We start from the raw sequence: 17385 nt of genomic DNA on the forward strand, positions 1-17385 counted from the left end.
ACTCATAACCAGTAAGGAAATTGAAGCAGTAATCAAAAATCTCCCAACCAACGAGAGCCCAGGGCCAGATGGCTTCCCAGGGGAATTCTACCAAACATTTCAAGAAGAATTAATACCTATTCTTCTGAAACTGTTCCAAAAAATAGAAATGGAAGGACAACTTCCAAACTCATTTTATGAGGCCAGCATTACCTTGATCCCAAAACCAGACAAAGACCCCATCAAAAAGGAGAATTACAGACCAATATCCCTGATGAACATGGACACAAAAATTCTCACCAAAATACTAGCCAATACGATCCAACAGTACATTAAAAAGATTATTCACCACGACCAAGTGGGATTTATCCCTGGGCTGCAAGTTTGGTTTAACATCAGCAAATCAATCAATGTGATACAATACATTAACAAAGGAAAGAACAAGAACCATATGATCCTCTCAATAGATGCAGAAAAAGCATCTGACAAAGTACAGCATCCTTTCTTGATCAAAACTCTTCAGAGTATAGGCATAGAGGGTACATATGTGAATATCATAAAAGCCATCTATGAAAAACCCCCAGCGAATATCATTCTCAATGGGGAAAAATGGAGAGCTTCCCCCCTAAGGTCAGGAACACGGCAGGGATGTCCACTATCACCACTGCTATTCAACATAGTTCTAGAAGTCCTAGCCTCAGCAATCAGACAACAAAAAAATAAAAGGCATCTGAATCAGCAAAGAAGAAGTCAAACTCTCACTCTTTGCAGATGATATGATACTTTATGAGGTAAACCCAAAAGACTCCATCCCCAAACTGCTAAATCTCATACAGGAATTCAGTAAAGTGGCAGGATATAAAATCAATGCACAGAAATCAGTGGCATTTCTATACACCAACAAGACAGAAGAAAGAGAAATGAAGGAGTCAATCCCATTTACAATTGCACCCAAAACCATAAGATACCGAGGAATAAATCTAACCAAAGAGACAAAGAATCTGTACTCAGAAAACTGTAAAATACTCATGAAAGTGAAATTGAGGAAGACACAAAGAAATGGAAAAACGTTCCATGCTCATGGATTGGAAGAACAAATATTGTGAAGATGTCAATGCTACCTAGAACAATCTACACATTCAATGCAATCCCTATCAAAATACCATCAACTTTTTTTCAAAGAAATGGAACAAATAATCCTAAAATTTGTATGGAACGAGAAAGGACCCTGAATAGCCAGAGGAATGTTGAAAAAGAAAAGCAAAGCTGGTGGCATCACAATTCTGGACTTCAAGCTCTATTACAAAGCTGTAATCATCAAGATAGCATGGTATTGGCACAAAAACAGACACATAGGTCAATGGAACAGAATAGAGAGCCCAGAAATGGACCCTCAACTCTATGGTCAACTCATCTTCGACAAAGCAGGAAAGAATGTCCAATGGAAAAAAGTCTCTTCAACAAATGGTGTTGGGAAAATTGGACAGCCACATGCAGAAGAATGAAACTGGACCATTTCCTTATACCACACACAAAAATAGACTCCAGATGGTTGAAAGACCTAAATGTGAGACAGGAGTCCATCAAAATCCTAAAGGAGAACACAGGCAGCAACCTCTTCGACCTCAGCTGCAGCAACTTCTTCCTAGAAACATCACCAAAGGCAAGGGAAGCAAGGGCAAAAATGAACTACTGGGACTTCATCAAGATAAAAAGCTTTTGCACAGCAAAAGAAACAGTCAACAAAACCAAAAGACAACCGACAGAATGGGAGAAGATATTTGCAAATGACATATCAGATAAAGGGCTAGTATTCAAAATCTATAAAGAACTATTAAACTCAACACCCAAAGAACAAATGATCCAATCAAGAAATGGGCAGAAGACATGAACAGACATTTTTCCAAAGAAGACATCCACATGGCCAACAGACACATGAAAAAGTGTTCAACATCGCTCGGCATCAGGGAAACCCAAATCAAAACCTCAATGAGATACCACCTCACACCAGTCAGAATGGCTAAAATTAACAAGTCAGGATACAACAGATGTTGGCGGAGATGCAGAGAAAGGGGAACCCTCCTACAGTGTTGGTGGGAATGCAAGCTGGTGCAGCCACTCTGGAAAACAGTATGGAGTTTCCTCAAGAAGTTGAAAATAGAGCTACCATACGATCCAGCAATTGCACTACTGGGTATTTACCCCAAAGATACAAATGTAGGGATCCAAAGGGGTATGTGCACCGTGATGTTTATAGCAGCAATGTCCACAATAGCCAAACTGTGGAAAGAGCCAAGATGTCCATCAACAGATGAATGGATAAAGAAGAAGTGATATATATATATACAATGGAATATTATGCAGCCATCAAAAGGAATGAAATCTTGCCACTTGCAATGACGTGGATGGAACTGGAGGGTATTAGGCTGAGCGAAATAAGTCAATCAGAGAAAGATATGTATCATATGACCTCACTGATAGGAGGAATTCTTAATCTCAGGAAACAAACTGAGGTTTGCTGGAGTGGTGAGGGGGTGGGACGGATGGGGTGGCTAGGTGATAGACACTGGGGAGGGTATGTGCTATGGTGAGCACTGTGAACTGTGTAAGACTGTTGAATCAGAGACCTGTACCTCTGAAACAAATAATAAATTATCTGTTAAAAAAAAAAAAAAGAAGAAGAAGATAGCAGGAGGGGAAGAATGAAGGGGGGGAATCGGAGAGGGAGACGAACCATGAGAGACTATGGCCTCTGAGAAACAAACTGAGGGCTCTAGAGGGGAGGGGGGTGGGAGGATGGGTTAGCCTGGTGATGGGTATTAAAGAGGGCACATTCTGCATGGAGCATTGGGTGTTACATGCAAACAATGAATCATGGAACACTACCTCAAAAACTAATGATGTAACGTATGGTGATTAACATAACATAAAAAAAAGTCTGTCAAGGTGTACACTTGAAATTTGTGCATATTACCATCTATAAATTACATCTCAATAAACAATCAGAAAAAATTAGAGAATATATGAGATATAGGAGAAATTTGAACAAAAAACGTACACTTGCACATGTGAAGGAATTAGTATTAATCTGGTAGTTATGAGAACAGTAGTGCAGTTATGTTTTGTTAAAAGTCCCTATCTTTTAGAGAAGCATCCTGAAAATTTTGTAGAGTAAATGACATGATGTATGGAATTTACTTCAAAATAATCCAGTTTGGGTGAGAGGGAGTAGATGGGAATACACATAAAGTAAGATTGATGATGGGTAAAATGGATTTCATTACACTATTATCTCTACATTTAATTTGATTGAACTTTTCCATAATAAAAAAAAATCCTTATTCTAAAAGAGCATAAGCTTTGTGGTCATGCCAAGCTCCACTATTGATTAGTGTGTTAATATAGAAGTTGCTTAATAACTCTCTGAACTCCTGTCACCCCCACTTTTAAATGGGGATACTTACAAAACCTTCCTCAAAGAAGTTGGAAGGATTAGGTAAGATCCTGCAGTTAATCACTCAGCATATAGTAAGTGCTCAGCACTTCCTGATTCCCTTAGCTTCTCCTTTTTTACCAAGCTATTCCCTAATTTCCTGATGAACACAGATGGCGTCTGCTTTTGTTCTTTTGTTCCCTATGGGACAGTGTTTTCTAAATATAACTCAACATAATAAAGGCCGTATATGTAAAACCCACAGCTCACATCATCCTTAATGGGGAAAAACTGAGAGCTTTCCCCCTAAGGTCAGGAAGAAGACAAGAATATCCACACTCACCACTTTAATTCTACATAGTACTGGAAGTCCTAGCTACAGCAGACAACAAAAAGAAATAAAAGGTATCCAAAATGATAAAGAAGTAAAACTGTCACTATTTACAGATGACATGATACTATATATAGAAAACCCTAAAGACTCCACCAAAAACTATTAGAAGTAATAACTGAATTCAGTAAGATCACAGGGTACAAAATTAACATACAGAAATCTGTTGTGTCTCTATACCCTAACAACAAAGTAACAGAAAGAAAAAATAAGAAAACAATTCCATTAATAATGCACCAGAAAGAATAAAATACCTTAGGAATAAACTTAACCCAGGAGGTAAAAGACCTGCACTCTGACAACTATAAAATATTGATAAAAGAAATTGAAGACAACACAAACAAGTAGAAAGATATTCCATGCTCATGAATTAGAAGAATTAATATTGTTAAAATGTCCACACTATCCAAAGCAATCTATAGATTCGATCCTTATCAAAATTTATATGGAACCACAGAAGACCCCAAATAATCAAAGCAATTTTGAGAAAGAAGAACAAAGCTAGAGGCATCACAATCCTAGATTTCCAGATATACTACAAAGCTATAGTAATCAAAACAATAAAGAACTAGCACAAAAATAGATACATAGAGCAGTACAACAGAATAGAGAGCCTAGAAATTAGCCCATGCTTATATGGTAAATTAATCTATGACAGAGGATGTAGGAATATATAATGGGGAAAGACAGTATCTTCAATAAATGGTGCTGGGAAAAGTGGACAGCTACATGTAAAAGAATTTCACTGGACCACTTTCTTACATCATACACAAAAATAAACTCAAAATGGATTAAAGACCTAGCTATGAGATCTGAAACCATAAAACTCCTAGAAGAAAACATAGGCAGTTATCTCTTTGACATCAGTCTTAGCAATATATTTATGGATATGTCTCCTCAGGCAAGGGAAACAAAAGCAAAAATAAATTATTGGAACTACACCAGAGTAAAAAGCTTTTTAGAAAGTGAAAGAAGCCATCAACAAAATGAAAAGGCAGCCTACTGAATGGAAGAAGATTGCAAATGATATATCCAAGAAGAGGTTAATATCCAAAATATATAAAGAACTTACACAATTCAACATTAAAAACAAATAATCTGGTTAAAAAATAGGAAGAGGCTGGGACACCTGGGTGGCTCAGTCGGTTAAGCATCTGCCTTCGGTTCAGGTCATGATACCAGGGTCCTGGGATCAAGCCCCACATTGGGATTCCCTGCTCAGCGGGGAGACTGCTTCTCCCTCTCCTTGTGCCCCCCTGCCCCCATTCGTGCTCTCTCTCAAATAAATAAATAAAAATCTTTTTTAAAAAGTGGGAAGAGGATCTAAATAGACATTTTTCCAAAGAAGACAAACAGATGGCCAACAGACACATGAAAAATTGCTCAACAGGGGCACCTGAGTGGCTTAGTTGGTTAAGTGTCTGCCTTCAACTCAGATCTTGGGGTCCTGGGATGGAGCCCCATGTCAGGCTCCCCACTCAGTGGGGAGTCTGTTTCTCCCTCTGCCCACTGCCCTCCCCTCTCTGCTTCTCTCTCTCATGTTCTCTCTCTCTCTCAAATAAATAAATACAATCTTTAAAAAAAATGCTCAACAAAACTAATCATCAGGGAAATGCAAATCAAAACTACAGTGAGATATTATCTGACACCTGTTATAAGGGCTAGTATCAAAAAGACAAGAAATAACAAGTGCTAGGAAGGATGCAGAAAAAAGGGAATCCTTGGGTACTGTTGGTAGGAATGTAAATCAGTGCATTCACTGTGGAAAACAGTATGGAGGTTACTCAAAAAATTAAAACTAGAAATACCATATAACCCAGTAATTCCATTATTAGGTATTTACCCAAAGAGAATGAAAACACTAATTTAAAAAGATATGTGCACCCTTTTTTGGTAGCATTATTTACAATAGCCAAGATACGGAAGCAACCTAACTGTCCATTGGTAAATGAATGGATAAAGATGTGATAGATATAATGGAATATTGACTCACCCATAGAAAAGGAATGAGATCTTGCCATTTGTGACAACATGGATGGACCTAGAAGGAGTATGCTAAGTGAAATAGGTCAGACAGAGAAAGATAAATGCCATATGATTTCACTTGTATGTGGAATCTAAAAAACAAAACAAATGAACAAAGAAAAAAGCAGAAACAAACCCATAAATACAGAGAATGAACTGGCCAGAGGGAAGGGGAGGGGGGAGGAGGATGGGCAAAATGGTTGAAAGGGAGTGAGTGGTACAGACTTCCAGTTATGGAATGTATAAGTCACAGGGATGAAATGTATACTATAGATGAAGGTAGCTGTACTTGTAGTGAGCATAGCATCTTATACAGAGTTGTTGATCACTATGTTGTGCACCTAAAAGTAATGTAATGTAATGTAATGTAATGTAATGTAATGTAATGTAATGTAAGTAATGTAAGTCCACTATACCTCAGTTAATTTTAAAAAGACACATTGAAGGGTGCCTGAGTGGCTTAGGCAGTTAAACATTGGACTCTTGATTTCGGCTCAGGTCATGATCTCAGGGTCATGAGATCGAGCCCCCCATTGGGCTCTGCGCTGGGCATGAAGTCTGCTTGGGATTCTCTCTCTCCCTCTCCCTCTACTCTTCCCTGAAACCCCTCTCTAAAAAAAAAAAAAAAAAAAAAAAAAAGGCACACTGACACACTCCTCCACCTGAGGGCTTTAGAAGACCACAGTGTGGGGGTGGGAGGAGGAGAAGGAGATACAACAAGTAATACTGGCCTACTGAGATTCCTGGGGGAAAAATGCCCTTATAGCCCACAAAGCCCTGGGTAGAGTAGGTGCCTAAAATGTGCTTACTGGCTGACGGAGTGGGTGGGGGAACTCCGGATTAGCCTTTATTTGGTTTCCCCATGTTTTTTTAGTACGGTTGACATACAATATTACATTAGTTTCAGGTGTGCAACATAGTAACTCAGTGAGTTTATACATTATGCTATGTTGGCTATGAGTGTAGCTACTGTCTGTTACCATACATCACTATTACAGTATCATTGGCTATATTCCTTATGCTGTGCCTTTTATTTCTGTGATTTAATCATTCCATAACTAGAAGCCCATATTTGAAGGTGGACATGGTAGAGGTGGTGGGGTGTATGATACCACTGGTTCCCTTCCCCCAATTGGCACCAGAGCCTACCCGACCCAAACTCAAAGTATTTAATGCTCTTCCTTGTTCTTTCTAATTCCACACTGTATAATTCACCATTGGAAGTTGCTACAATTTATGACACCATGATTAAAAACATGAACACCATTTCTGCTACTAACTAGCTCTGTGAGTTGCTTAACCTTTCTGAGCCTCACTTTACTTGTCTGCTTCAAAAAAAAATGGCTGTAAGATTAAATTTTAAAAACACATGTAAAATTCTTAGCTCAGTCCCGGCATGTGGTAAGCACTCAGCAGTACCTTTTGGTGCGTTAGGGTCTATAGGCCAGCGGCTTTACACATACTATCTCTAATGATCTACACTCCTCGACTCCCTTCACATGTCCCACCAGCCTGGCCAGGCACCCAGTTACCCTTAGGGTGCCCTAGACTCCCCTTGTCCACCACTGCACTTCCCCGGAGTCCAGCCTCACTTCCTCTTTCTTTCCCTTCAAACTTAATCGCCTGATTTCCTCTCTCCTAGTCATTACTTCTTTTCTTTTCTCCACAAGGTGGCACCAGAGAATGCGAGGAGCCAAAATGCTGAGCAAAACTTTGAAGAGGCTTTTGAATTCTGAGAAATTTCCCAGAGAACCAAACAAGAAGTTCTTATGTGAGAAGAGGTTTTGTTTCTTGTGTTTGAAGCCTGCCCCAAACCAGACTGCATGGACCGTCATAGCCCATAAGCCAAGTTACAGCCCTGCCCATACTTTTCTTTCATCCTTCCCTATCCAGCATTTGGGCCAGGAGGCCTTTAAGACAAAGTGTGCCTCTGAAATCCTTTCAAAAAGTTCTCTAAATCCTCTTAATCCCCTCTGCCAGGAAACAGCTGCTCCACCCACACTTCTAACCTCCCCCTGTTTCCCCAAAGTCACTCACTGGTACTTCCTGGAAGATGTCCCGCTGAGGGGCAGGTCAATGAGGTGGGGAGTAGCAGAAGGGAAGAAACACAGCTATGGTTGGTTAGATTTTCAAGTCACCTTGACTCGGGAATCCTAAAAATTCTGCAGTTTGAGCATTTTATCTTATACACTAGAACATTATTGGAACAAAATGTTATCCAAAGGGGCACCTGGGTGGCTCAGTTGGTTAAGTGTCTGCCTTTGGCTCAGGTCATGATCCTAGGGTCCTCGGATCTAGTCCTGTATCTGGCTCCTTGCTCAGCAGGGAGTCTGCTTCTCCCTCTGCCTCTGTGGCCACTCCACCTGCTTGTGCTTTCTCTCTCTCTGTCAAATAAATAAAATCTTTTTAAAAATGTGATCCAAAGATAAGACAGATCATTAGTGGGGTTCAGGGTGGAGGGAGAGAATCAAGAAATAGCCCTGAGAAAAAGAGGTGGATAGAGAATTCTTAAAATGCTTCAGTTTCTACAGCTGTAAAATGGTGACCATAATAGTTGCTATCACATAAGGTTCTTATAAATAATATAAGAGTTACTCCTTGTAAAGTACTTGTAACAATACCTGGCATGTAGAAAGTGCTATTTTAATTTTATTTTTTAAGATTTATTTATTTATTTGAGAGAGAGAGTGGGGGCAGAGGGAGAAGGGGAGAGAGAAAAATCTCAAGCAGGCTCCCCGCTGAGCACAGAGCCCTTCGTGGGACGAGATCTCACGACCCTGAGATCATGACCTGAGCCAAAATCAAGAGTTGGATGCTTAACCGACTGAGCCACCCAGGGGCCCCAGAAAGTGCTATTTTAATTTATAGAATTGTAGTACTATGATTATCTTATTATTACCAGTCCTTTGTCACACTGAAGTCCTCCAGAGAGGTGGCTTTAGGAGGCTTTAGGAACCAGGAACCTTTTCCTGGTTCTCAGTTACTTCAGTGACTTCAGATTCCTATGCACCCTGAACTCTTTCTGATACACCACAGGATCTATGACATCCTCTTCTAAAATGTCCTTGTTGATGAACCCCCACTTTTAGCTAAAATCAATGGGCAGCAACAGAGCTGTGGATGAATAAGCAAAGAGATGTCTCAAAAAGCCAACATATGGCCCATTGGTAGATGTCAGAGTGAGGAATTTTTAGCACCAACAAGAGACCTAGAACCTTCTCCCTGATCCCACTCCACCTCCCCCACCCCATTCTTTCCTGGTTAGTAACTCTAGCCATTGGACTCTGCAGCAGCTTCCCATGCTGGCCTGAAGGATTCTTTCCTCACCCCACCATACCATGCCATCATGCTCTGCTTTCTGTGACTTGATTGTTTATTTCTAGGAGGTTGAGAAATGTGAAATGTTTGAAGTCATACAGTAAAAACCATCATCTTACAGAAAATGCTTCAACCAAGAGATGGGAGGACACTTGCTTAAAGTCACAATGCCGGTGTGTTCATTTCTTCCCAAAGACTCTAGGCTCCTTGAGGGCAGGGACCATGATTTCTGCTTGATTAGTATTTCTCTCTATATAGTGTCTTATATGGTGGAAGGCCAATGATATCATAGAAATAGAACTTGTCGTAAAGTCAGAAAACTTGGGTTGTGAGCAGATATCACTTACTAACTGCATGTCCTAGGTTGAGTCACCATGCTCCTTAAACTTAGTTTCTGCCTTTATAATATGGGGTTAATCATCCCTGATTTACCTTCCTTACAGAGCATGGTCAGGATGAAGAGGATGGGCACAGATGTTTCTTATAATCCAGGAAGTGTCAGCCAAACTGAGGCACTTAATAGGTCTGAGCTAGGCATGAAGAAGCTACCAAATAAATATTCTCTAAATGAATGGAAGTCTTCTTCTGCTATAGGGCCACCAGCAAAGTGGCCAAGACCTCAAAAGGCAAGGGTACAGGCAAGGTGTCCAGTCTTGGATAACTGTCTCCCTTTACTATCTTGGAAAAGGGATACAAGAGCAATACCCCCACCTCCAGTTTTCCTGGGACACAGGGCCCATTGTCCCAAATCTACCCTTACTGCCTTTCATGCCATCTACAACCCTTTCCACCTTTTCAGCTTTCTGTAAATCCTTCTTAGGGAATGAGGTTACAGGTTTCAACAAAAACTCCCAATCATAGTAGCCCCCCAGGAATTGGTCCCTCCCACCTCTTCACAATTTACTAGCATGCACTAAGGGCAACTGCACTGCACAATTCTGGGGTGGGGGGGCGACCGGCACCATGATCCTTGCCATTATCATTGTGGGCTATGTGACTAGTGCCCTCTGGTGAGCAACTCCAGGAATACAATGTGACTGGTGCCCCCTGCGTGTACTCTATTCCTGTGTCTATGCCCATACACAGGCTATTTCCTTTCCTTGGAATGTCCTATTCCCATTTTCTCTACCCATTCAAATCCTCCCCATCCACTGAGGTCCTATTCAATGTCTAACACCACAAAGCTCTCCCTGATTTCCCTAGCCGAAGTTGACCTCTTGTTTCTAGGAACATCTGACATGTCAAAAGTGCTGTCCTAATTTATCTAACTGTAGCACTAATCTTTCTTTTTAAAGATTTTATTTATTCATTTGAGAGAGAGAGCACAAGCAGGAGGAGAGGCAGAGGGAAAGGGAGAAGCAGACTCTCTGCTGAGCCAGGAGCCCAATGTGGGGCTCGATCCCAGGACCTGGAGATCATGACCTGAGCTGAAGGCAGACACCCAAACATATGAGCCACCCAGGCGCCCCTACACTTATTATTAGCAGTCTTTGGTCACACTGAAGCCCTCTGGACAAGGTGCTAACCCTTTCCTGACTCTCAGTCACTTCAATCTCTCAAGATTCCTATTTACTACTTGCCCTTAAAGTCATCAACCCACAATTTAACATGTTTAAATGTTCAAAAACTAATGATGTAATGTATGGTGATTAACATAACATAATAATAAAAATAAATGTTCTCTAGTTTGTTCATGTGCTTTAGTCTTCTCTCCTTAACTGTTTTTGTTTTTGTTTTTTTAAGATTTTGTTTATTTATTTGACAGAGTACAAGCTGGGGGAGTGGCAGGCAGGGGCAGAGGGAGAAGCAGGCTCTCTGCAGGGCAGGGGGAGCCTGATATGGTACTCGATCCCAGGACCCCGGGATCATGACCCGAGCTGAAGGCAGTCGCTTAACCAACTGAGCCACCCAGGCACCCTCCTTAACTGTTAAGTACTAGAGGGCTGAGACCATATCTTAGATTCCTCCTGGTATAGTGATTAACATAAATGTTACAGTAATAATAAGAGGTACTATTTATTGAGCACTTGCAATGGGTCAGGCACATCAAATGAGACATGCTTTAAATAAATATATGTCATTCAATCCTCATGGCAACCTCGTGAGGAAGGTACTGTTCATCATTTTTCACAGATGAGAAAATTGAGGTTGAGAGAGGCAAGCTGACCTGCCTAAGCCTAGAGCCACTCACTAGCAGCCTGCCCGCAGTGGTCATGCTAAACAATTATCCTCCTATTTCTCAAAATGTGTTCCGCATCAACCACCTACATTAGAATCATTTCAAGTGCACGCAACAAATAGTTACATGCTCCCTCAAGCTGAGCTGAATCAGAATCTCTGAGGATAGGCTCCAGCAATATTGGAGGTTTTATCCAGGTAGTGGACATTAGACTGAAGTTTGAGAACCCATGTACTATACTTAACAGGGGTGTGCTAGCTGACACAGAATCATGCATGTAAATACATACCTGTGCATGCACATAAATAAAAACATACCCATCAACACATATTTTACACCAGAGTGGTCTTTAGGGATCAGTGAGGGAACATTTCCATCGAGTCTGCTTTTCCAGCCAAATCATCACATCATGAAATTCTCATAATGAATTCCACATTCCCGCCTCCACAGGAAAAATGGGTATGAAAATATCTTGGCTTTGCTGGATCCTGGCAGTGGAGGGTGGCTGGCTGGCTGGCTACCCCGACTCATAGTTCATCCAGCCCCCTTCCCACCCCACACACTGTCTGTGTAGTCTGTCCATGAAGTTATGCCATAAGCCAATTTCTAAAGAAGATGAAGGTGCAAAAGAGACATACTGTATATCAGAGTCTTTGCTTGGCTAATTCTTAGCTGTGTGGACTTGAACATATAATCTTTCTTGCTTCAGTTTCTTTATCTGTAAAACTGAGACAATAATAATAATAGTACGCATTTTACAAGATTTTATGAAGGTTAAATGAGCCAATACATCTAAAGAGCTTGAATTCTAAGTCTTAAAACAAGAACTTGCCAAGTTGTACTCAATGTTAGTATAGCAGTAGTAGTTATCAGGTTTTGAGCTTAGCATCCAGACCTTGATTCCAGCTGGATTACAAGTAGGTCCCTAGATAGTGAACCCTAGAGAGCTTGTTAATATGGTGTGGGAGAATATTATTTTAAATATAACCTGGGATGGGAGAAAAAAATAAAGCTTAGCACTTCCTCCTGTGTCATACTAATATAACTTAACATTATTTATTTTATGATATCCAGCTTTACTGCAAAAAAAAAAAATTCAGTGGACCCATTCCCTGGCCCTGGCAGATGTTGCCAGTGAAGAGATAAAGTGAGAAAGGTGGCATCAGAATGAGACAGCAAAGGAAGAAAGGATGTACTTGTCCAAAATTCTTCATATAGAATCCTTAAGGTCAGGTGTTTTCTGAAATTCATAATTTGGAGGTCTTTTAGACAGGTAATATGGTGAATACATGTTATATTATATAACCCCCTTGGTAGGTGTTTCAAACAGGTTAGTATTTCATAGTAAAATGGATAGTCACATGAATAGGTTAAAGACTATAAATAGGATCACATCAGTTTGGGTAAAGTTTTGCTGCCTAGTGAGTTTTGGTGGCAAACTAATGAAAACTTCAGGTTTTTACAAATTACTGAATTTGGGGATTACAGACAATGGATCATGGTCCATGGTTGGGTAGGTCAAAAATGAGAAAAAAGGAAAGTAGTTGAAATTTACTAATGGGGCCATTTGGAAGGCTCCTTAGTTGTGGATTGGAGGCCCATTTTGCACTTTCTCCAGCCAGAGATTGCACTCTTCCTCCAGCCTGGTGTCCCCAAAGTGCATATGACTTTGAGTGTAGGGCTGCAGATCAGCCTTAAGGCAAAATTATTCCTGCTATACATGCAGAGAACATGATCTTGGGATGGCAGCACCTCATACACCAGGGCCAAGTGTTGACCACGGGTGGCATCAGGAAGCCAAGGACTAGAACAGAGCAGCTCTGGTTTGCTTTTTTAATGTATTGAGTTCATGCACAATATTTTATCTGGAGAAAGGGTACTACATTGTAGCCAAAGAATATGTCAACCATACGATTGAAAAGTACATTGAACTGTATAATTGAAATTTTCTAAGAGAGTAGAACTTAAATGTTCTCACCAAGAAAAAGAGAAGAAAAGAAATACAAACATGTTAAGTAGTAAATGTGTTAATTAACTCAATGGGGGGCAACCTCTCACAATGTATATCAAGCCATCACATCATACACTTTAAATATCTTATAATTTTATTTATCAAGTATACCTCAATAAAGCTGAAAAAAGCAGGCCTCTGATTTTATTCTATTTTGAGTTTGTTGAGTTCTTGGATGCATGGATTTATGTATTTCATCAAATGAGGGACGATTTTGGCCATTATTTCCTCAAATATTCTTTCTGCCCCCTTTTCTCTTTTTTCTCCTTCTAGGACTCCCATTATAATTATGTTGGCCTACTTGACAGTGTTCCATAGGTCCAATAGGAGTTTACCCTGCCATATGAAAGGCAGAAAGATAACCAATCCTTCTTGACCTCAGCATACAAACTTCCTAGGAGAAGATGTGGATGCCTGATACAATGCAGATAAACCAAGTCAAGAACAGGCTGTGGAAATTATGGATAGTTGGCTTCAAGTTCCCTTAGAAATACTGTTTGCAAGGCTGGTCCTTGGGCAGAGAAAAAAATATGGAGGCCTATGTCAGTGATCATCTACCTTTTTCCTATCCCCTTACAATTCATACATACAACACACCATCAGTAATTTTCATTTTGCACTCAGGGAGGGATTCTCATGGAGGGGGTGCCCTACAGCAACATGTACCCCCATGGAGCTTGTTGTATACCCCCTTGTGGGTACTCTCAATCCCTCACAGGTTCAAGTCACTGTTGTAAATGACATAGTGGAAGCCAAACATGTTCCCACCACTAAATCCTTCCCTACATCAGCCTGCACCAAAGTCCAAAATGTCCATCAAAAGTCATTCCTGGAGGCTAAGGTATTTTGAGGCAGCAAGATAAACCAGGGAAAAAAACTTCCACCGAGGGTCAGACATATTTGGGTTCTAATCTCAGCTCTGCCCCTTATTAGCTGTGTGACTTTAAGAAAATCACCTAACCTTTCTGAACATGTTTCCTCAACTGTAAAAAGGGGATAAGAAGAAGAACCACTTTACAGAGTTATGAGAATTAAACGGGACAAAGTTTATAAAGTCAAGGGGCAAAGGTGAGATGTAAATCTTACAAGCTTACTACAGGCAAAGTGGTGGCATGCAAACAGAATAGGAGATTGAAATAAGATAAAACTGGATTCAAAATGTGGCTCTGCTTTTACTAGCCGTGTGACCCTTTTGAGGTTTTTAAATTAGCGTAACTTGTCTTCCTTGTCTGTGTAATGGGGATAAGAAGACTTATCATAAAGGACTGTCGTGAAGGCCCAGTGGGAGAATACAAGTAAAATCAAACCTATGTACATACATTCCACAAATATTTATTGAACATACAGGGAGTATGACACAATGGAGATCAGTATAGCATGGGGAAAGGTGGCGGAGTACTTGAGAAAGGGTGCTCGGGAAAGCCCGTTGCTGGCACAAAGAATGTGACAGAAGAGCTCAGCAAACGGGAGTTCCCATCCTTTGTGAAGTTTTCCAAACTTCGAAGTTTTCCAACTTCGACCCAGACAACTTATAAAAGTTTCTCTTCTTTAAGAAGCATGTATTCACTTTCTTGGGGGTACCAGCTCCCTATTTGCCAGTTCTTTCCTTTCCCCTCAGTCTCCTGTGTTTGCCCTGCCCCTCCTCACCTAAAATTCTGAGATATCAAGGAAATCGCTGGTCTTGATTCAGCAGTCAGCCTCTTGCCCTGATTCCTTCCCTGTATCATGCGTATTTTGTCTGTAGGAATCTTCCTTTCTTTTAACCTTTTTTATGACTTTATTCACATATAATTAACAAACTGCTATCACTCCACATCTTAAGCAGCTGGTCTCTTAAGTCTGCTCATAGACCAAGCTGCAAACCCTGAATGCAGTTCCTTTGCTTAACCTTAGGCACCAATGAAACACCTAACCCAAGACATACCCTGAGTGCCTCACTTTGGACTTGGAGTCTTAACCCTAATTTCACACCAAGCCTTTAGCCCTAGCCCCACAGGGAGACCTTAATTCTATCCATAAACTGATCCCCTTTCTGGACTTAACACTTGAGGCTTTAACCCTGATTCAATGGAGTCCTTGGGTCTAGTCACATACTCATTGTCTATGCCTGATCCAAGAGTAAGTACCTATGACTGGTATCTGACTGAGTCTCTAGCTTTGATCTCCTATTGAACCATAACTATAGAAACTGATAAGCCCTCTCATGATACAGAGATCCAACCTATCATCACAGGCTGAGTCTCAAGCCTGATCTACAGACTGTGACCTAACTCTGGGATATACTTAATATCCTACACTGGCCACAAAATGAGTGCTCAGCATAGATACTGACAGAGCTTTAACCCTGACCACAGACTGAGGCTCTAACTCGGTCACAGCCTGAGATTTGATCTTGGAAACCAACCCAGCTACAATTTCCACAGACTTAGCACTAATCAGAAAATGACCCCAACACTGGCAAGAGAATGACTACTAAACTTGGCTTCATACAGAGACAAAAACATGTACAGAGACTGAACTTTAAACTTGGCCAAAGACTATGCCTTAATCCTGGCCATGAAGTGAAACCAAATCAACCACAAAACTTGAGGATATATTCTGACCACATCATATGCCTTAATCCTGCCCACAGAACCCTGAACATAGCCACAGCCTGAGACTTAACTCTGTTCAAAGCCCAAATTATGAACCTGGCCAGAAACTGGGTTCATAAATCTGACCACAGAATAATCCACTGAACCTGAGACAGACTGAGTCTCATCCCTGGCCACAGATTTGGCCCCTAAATCTTATACCTTCTATCTTCTTAAACTGAGTCTCTGGTCACAGACTGAATTCTTAACTCTCATCACAGACTGAGCCCATAAGCCTAACCTCCAACCTGAGTTTTCACCCTGAAAATAGAACTGATCCTCCCCAAATGGTTAATGGCTGAGCCTGAATCTTTGACATAGACTAAACCCTATCTCTGGCTAAATGCCAGCCCCAGACTGAATCCAAGCACAGCTTTAACCTTAACTCTAGCCACAGACAGATTCCCAATAGGAGGCACTGAACTGCATGCTAACCCTGGGCTAGGACTGAACCCAAGTCTTGAACATGAATTAAGGACAAAATGAAACAAATACTTTTCATATTTGTGTGAAACCTAGCAAGAGATTTAACCTTAACCCTGAGCACAGAGCACAGATGCAACTCACCAAGGCCAAGATCTGAGCCCTATTCCTGGCCACATACTGAGCACCACTCTGGGATGAAGAATGTAAGTCTTGTCCACAATCTGAGACCCAAAGTCTGAACCCTATGCCTGGCTAAAGAACAATTCCTCATACTGCAAGGTTGATTCAAAACCCTTCTTGTATTATTAGGCCTAATAACAGGCTGAGACTGAGCACTAACCTTTGTCACAGACTGAGCCTTAAACCCATAAACAAAGTTCACTATATTAGTGGCCACAGAATGTGTCCTAGCATTAGCTTGAGGTTGAGCAACCAGCCTGGCCACAAACCTAATCCTAAATTGGGAGAGATACACCCATGACACTGGGCACAGTAGAGGCACTAAAAATTAGCACAGACTGAACTCTACTACTGATACCAGGATACCTGCTACTCTAGCCAGAGTCTAAATCCCAAACTGACAACAGGACATGAACACTCTGAACTCAAACCCTGGCAACAGCCTGAGCCTCTAAACCTGAACACAAGCTGGATCCTATGTATTGCCTATTCTCACACTAACCTTATTTGTAGACTGACATGTAACATCAACAACCTATATGAGAAACGTGTTTACACTCAGCCCTAAAACCTTCTTCATAGTAAGCCTTAATCTGGCCACAGGTAACCCCTAAACTCTGGTAAAAGCTTAATCAGATACAAAAATCAGTTGCATCTCTCTATATTAACAATGAAATATCTGGAAATAAAATTTAGGAAACATCCCATTTGTAAAAGCATCAAAATAATAAAATCCATACAAATAAACTTAATCCAAGAGGTGAAAGACCTATACACTGAAAACTATAAAAACACTGATGAAAGAAATTA

The sequence above is a fragment of the Neomonachus schauinslandi genome, chromosome X (genome assembly GCF_002201575.2).
Source record: "Neomonachus schauinslandi chromosome X, ASM220157v2, whole genome shotgun sequence".
NCBI lineage: Eukaryota > Metazoa > Chordata > Mammalia > Carnivora > Phocidae > Neomonachus > Neomonachus schauinslandi.